At 44.3% G+C, this 5,779-nt stretch overlaps 1 pseudogene; it reads left to right on the top strand.

The window, feature by feature from the left end:
- Window positions 1-1,102: 1,102 nt before the first annotated feature.
- LOC120104600 lies at window positions 1,103-4,056 on the top strand (annotated as a pseudogene).
- The last annotated feature ends 1,723 nt before the right edge of the window (window positions 4,057-5,779 follow it).

Genomic DNA, 5,779 nt, shown 5'->3' on the forward strand with positions numbered 1-5,779 from the left:
ACAATTTTATTGAATAGAGAAAAATATATAAATAAAGATAGAAAGAAGTTACAGAGGACTAAAAACCAAACATTTATAACAAAGGAAAAAGAGTCACTGAGAGGTTGATGCTTTCCTTTATTTTTCCATGGCATAATTTTTTTTTAGTCTTGAAAGGTATGCAATATCTTGAAGGGGATTGTATTAATAGAAGATTTTCTTTCAAGAAAGATTCCCAGAGTTTCTCTCCAAACAAATATGCTAACAAGAACTATGATAACTTGATCTTATGATCTTCTCAATTTGGATTTGATCTTCCTGTGGACACGATGAAGTCCAAAGATTGCGGATATTAAAAGTCATCCTTTAACCAAACGAACATTTAGAAAAAGATGCATGGCCTTCCAATATTATTGCCGCATATGGAGCAGAAGAACCCCATCTTTTTGGTTGATTATTAACTGAAAATTTTTTAACTATTGAATGGTTAGATGGCTAATTACTTTTCTCACAGCAATTGCTTTATCATTTGCACCAATATAATATAGTTTGTGCCTTCCTCATGTCCAACTTAAAAGAATCTAATTATCATATGGACTGCATATATACCACTTGGAGTAGGAACTACTTCTCTGAACATCTTTCCATATGTAAATCACTATCTTTTTCTTCACCCTTCATATACCATTATTATGCCGCCATTATATCTTGCTTTGCCACTCCAGGTGGCTTCTAGTAGGAGTATCAGCATTCTAGAATCAAAGAGCAATTATCAAGATCATCAACATTACAGCACAAAAAAAGGTAGGATGAGGAATATTTTATAATTTACATCAGTAATCGTGTCCTTTGTTAATCTTCTGTCCTAAGAGGAAAAGGTCATCTTCTCTGTCTTCCTTAACCGGATAACCTGCTCAAGATCCGTGCTCAAGGACAACAGAGGCCGACTAAAGTCCCTATCCCTGTTCATCTTCCAGAGCTTGGGCCCGTTGTTGTGAATGGTAGCCACTTCTGTGATTCCTCCGAAATCCAGTGGCATTCTCCTCACCACCTCCTCTGCCACCACATCATAGCAATCCCTGCTTACCCCACCCACCCTCCTTCCTCCTTCCGTCCTCGCTCCCCACCAACAAAGACCCAGAAAGAGAGCGCTTCCTCTTCCTCTCGCACAAGGTAAGGGAAGGGGGAAGAACACGAGAGGAAGAAGAAGAGGAGGAGGCTAAGTAAAGGAAGAGATGAAGCCCATCCTGAGGAAAGATGGCGTATGTGGAGGAAATGGAGGAAATGGTGGAGCTTCCCCTTCCCTCCCCCTCGCCTGTTTTGATATGAAGCCATTCATAGCCACCCTTGTAGTCCTCACGCTTCTCATGGCCATGTGGCAGCTCCAACCCTACGAATCCCTTCCTCTCCTCTCGCACCTCCTTTGCCCTCTCCCCAACTCCACTTCCCCACGCTCAGAATCCAAGCTTTCCTCCTCCCCTGTTGCCCCTGTTTCCACCTCCACCCCCACAATCCAAAAAGCTCCTGTTTTTATTCCTCCTCCCGACCCAACAAGAGAGTTTTCCCGGCGTACGGCCAGCGCCGCCTCGCTCTTCGTCCAGATGGGCGCCTACCGCGGCGGCGCCGCCACATTCGCCGTCGTCGTCTCGCCTCCAAGCCCACCCATGTCTTCGGCACCCCCTGGTTCAAATGCGAGTGGGTCTCCAACAAACCCTCCGCCGCCCCCGTCCGCGCCAAGGCCTACAAGATGCTCCCCGACTGGGGCTACGGCCGCGTCTACACCGTCGTCGTCGTCAACTGCACCTTCCCTTCCAACCCCAATGCCGACAACGCCGGCGGCAAGCTCCTCCTCCACGCCTACTACTCCACCACCTCTCGCCGCTACGAAAAGTTCGTAGCTTTGGAGGAGTCTCCAGGCTCCTACGACGAATCCCATTACCAGCCGCCGTTCCGCGTACGAGTACCTCTAACTGTGGCTCCTCCTTGTATGGCAATTTGAGTGCTGGAAGGATCAGAGAATGGATGGCCTACCATGCTTACTTCTTTGGTCCCAATTCCCATTTCGTCTTCCACGACGCCGGGGGGCTCAGCCCGGAGGTGAAGGCAGTGCTCGAGCCGTGGGTGAAAGCTGGGCGGGCGACGGTGCAGGACATCCGTGCGCAGGCGGAGTATGATGGTACTACTACAATCAGTTCTTGGTGGTGAATGATTGCCTGCACCGGTATCGGCACGCCGCCAATTGGACCTTCTTCTTCGATGTCGATGAGTACTTGTATTTGCCGAGGGGCGGACGCTGGCGTCCGGTGCTCGACAAGCTCTCCGGGTATACTCAATTCACCATCGAGCAGAATCCCATGTCAAGCAAGCTGTGCGTGCTGGATCCTAAGAAGGACTACTCCAAGTGAGCTCTCTAACTCTATACCAATGGAAATTTTGAGGTTTTTAAGAAAATTTTTTGGTTTCCTTAGAGACATTGGCATGTCGTTCTTGTTGAGATTTTAAAAAAGTTTATTAACTTCAAAGATCCTTAATGAAGCAATAGGATCTAAAGAGTTTATTGAGGGGGTCTATGCATTTGGGGAATTAAAGGACTAGTATAGATTCTTTAGGTCCTCCCTTTTTATTTCAAGAAAAAAGAAGCCTTTAAAAGTTCTGCATCCCAGAAACAGAAACAGAACCAGAAGAAGAAAATGCGTTCTAAGTTGCTCTTATCTTTCTTATATATCTCGATTTTGTTCTGTATCGTGAAGCATTGGAAAATGCTTTTCAGGCATTTGAGATACCCATCCAGGAGAAAGGAGAGAGCTTTTGATTAATTTTATATGTCTTATATGATCCGAATGCTTGTCAACTCAAAAATCTTTTCAAAAATTAAACCAAGTATATTGATGTAATATTGGGATGTAGTCTTGGTTGGATCTCTTTGTAGTTTGTGTATTTGCAATGATTTAGTTTTTCTGATGTTAGAAAGTGACTGCCTATAGTTATTAGCTCCAAGAATATGAATAAAGTGAACCTCTATCAATAGCAGTGTATCATGTAGGGGTTTTGTTGATTTGGTCTTATTTTATGCTTGTCTTATGAGTATAATAAGAAGTAATGTTGCAAAACTATGGGCATGTCTTGTTTCTTAATTTATGTGTTTTCGATGCCTGTACTATTCAGGATTCCATTGGTATTGAAGAACAAGGGCCTAATTAGTAATATCTCCTCCTTGCCATGATGCACTTTTTATAGGGTATCAAGTTCTCATTCTCTCAATATACTCATATATCATGCATATGTACCATATTTCTCCCTCTTTTGGTACAAAAGTAGCTGGATCCATGTTTGTTTTGTATCATACTGTATTAGAAGGAGATGGTTCCTTTGTCCCATTTGGAATTTGAAAGCTTTCTTGTGGATATCCAGGGAATGGGGCTTTGAGAAGCTGGTCTTCCGGAACTCGATCACCGGAGTGCGGCGAGACCGTAAATACGCCATTCAGGCGAGGAAAGCATACGCCACCGGAGTTCACATGTCGCAGAATGTCATCGGAAAGACGACCCACAAGACGGAGGACATGATCCGATACTACCACTACCACAATTCCATCAATGTATTGGGAGAGCCATGCAGGGAATTCATTCCTGTGCCACCCAAAGGCAATGCACATGGTTTGAGAAGATCCATACGTGTATGATGATAATATGAAGCGCGTCGCCGGCACCATCAAGCAGTTTGAGAAGGAAACAATTGGATCCATCAGAACGTAGCCATCGCCAAAATGTTTCAGCATTCTTTGAGGGTGTCCTGGAGTACTCTGAATCTTCTCTGAAGTCTTAATTAAGCTTGCTTTCTCCTGCTATTCTGGTGGGGGATCCTGCAAGCAATACTGGGGAAGGAGAAGGAATGCTGGAGGACCCCAGATTTATTTGTGAGTAAAGATGTGGTTGCTCTCGTACTCTTTCAAGGTTTGTGTAGGTTTCATTGCCCTTTCCTCTTTCCTTCATTAATCTTATACGTAGATCTTTTTTAAGCTGGATTATATTCTTCATACGTTGTGTTGGATTATAAAGTGGTGATTCTTTTGACCGATTTGGACTGGCGAATGATTTGGAGAGACCTTGGTCTAATAAATAAAGTATTCACGAAAGGGTGCTTATGATTATTTCTAATGCATGTTTTCCGGCCTGGTTGGTGTCACGTGAACGTAGTGGGTTCAATAATTGTGAGGAATAATGGATCGTGGGGACCAACCGCTGGCGAGAGGGACCTGCCTCTGGAACTTTTGCTACCGGGATGCCAGTGGCTTTTAATGTGTATTATTCCTTTAGATGCATGTATGGTTGGAGGAACCCTTGGTTGGAGAATTAAATTATTACCAGTCTCTTAAGTGTTCTATTGGCTAAACATACAAGAAACTATATCCTACACCCGATTGATGTACGAGCTAAGCAGTATATTGGATCGATTCATTTCAGCTATATGAATATTTGGACCACCCTAGTGTAAGGAGGTAGACAACAAAAAAAAAGCGAGGGCAACAACATTCATTGGTGTTGTTGAAGCCGGTGACGGTGAAGCTACCCTAATAGGCAAAGGAGCCACATTTCTTGGACCAGGATTAGGGATCGGCTTAATGCTAGCATGCACTCAAGGGTCTTCGGCTTCGCAGAGCTTGGGGTCGGTGGTGGAGAGATAAAGTGTTGTACCTGGCCTTGTCATCATCGGTGGCTGCGTTTTCTTCACGCCTATACAAGGCCATGCTGGAGGGGAGAATGAGACGGTTGAACTCGAGCTAGGGTTAGGGCCAGGATTTGGGAGAAGAAGGAAAAGGCTTGGGAAAGCTAGAGTCGCCATGATCTGAGGAGGCAGAGGATGTGGATTAGGGTTTTGGAAGAGATCGAGAGGAGCGGCATTCGAGAGGTCGAGGATGTTAGGGGAAGGTCGAGATAAAGACAAGCAATTCTAGCTGGAGGAGGTTCCATTCGCTCGAGAGAGAGGTCGGGCACTCGTTCTTTTTTTCCTTATGTTGAGATGGCGAGAATATCCGCATGGCTAGATGAATTGGTCCGGTGTACCGCTGAGATGGTACACTAGTGTAAGGATATAATTTCTCCGTTGGTATATATTATATATATGGAAGATATTTAAATTAATGTAGTGACATGTAAGATCAAGATGAGCAGTAAGTCGATGGAAGATTCCTCAAGGTGCTTGGTCCATCAGAGAATGGGAGATGTGATCATCACGCATCATAGGCCTTCTCCAGTGAAGGTTCCACCTACTTGCAGCGATGTTTCCTAATGGTGGGAGTCAAAAAAGCTATCCCCCACACTGCTTAGTTGTCTCCCTAGGGCTTATTAATGTGCAAGTCCTTTAGGTGTTATAGTAATCCTTGGGCCCGTTAGGTGCTATCTTCTTAATACATTACTTTAATAATCTGTTAGGAATTAAGTTGGAGCTCCGAATTTAGATTGGAGAAGTCATGCCTTGGTTAGTGTGAGCTGTTCTGCAGATGATAACTTTTTTACACCCATGATTCTTTGGCTCTGTTGATCTTTTTTGCTTGATTCCAGCTATTCTTTGGTTGGGATTGACATCGAGTTGTTGCTCTGGCTTTATCTTGCCACCTTAAATCCAGCTGGAGGAGGGGAACCGTGGAAGATATGGTATTGCTTCGTGTGGCCATTATTGACTCTTGTCGTGTGGAACCGCAAAATAAATAAATAAATAAATCTATGAATCAGAGGCATTGCTTCATGGCCTCTGGGCTCGGATGTGGAGGCTCGAATAATATCAAACAAAATCAGATAAT

The sequence above is a fragment of the Phoenix dactylifera genome, unplaced genomic scaffold, assembly GCF_009389715.1.
Source record: "Phoenix dactylifera cultivar Barhee BC4 unplaced genomic scaffold, palm_55x_up_171113_PBpolish2nd_filt_p 000046F, whole genome shotgun sequence".
In the NCBI taxonomy this organism is placed as follows: Eukaryota; Viridiplantae; Streptophyta; class Magnoliopsida; order Arecales; family Arecaceae; genus Phoenix; species Phoenix dactylifera.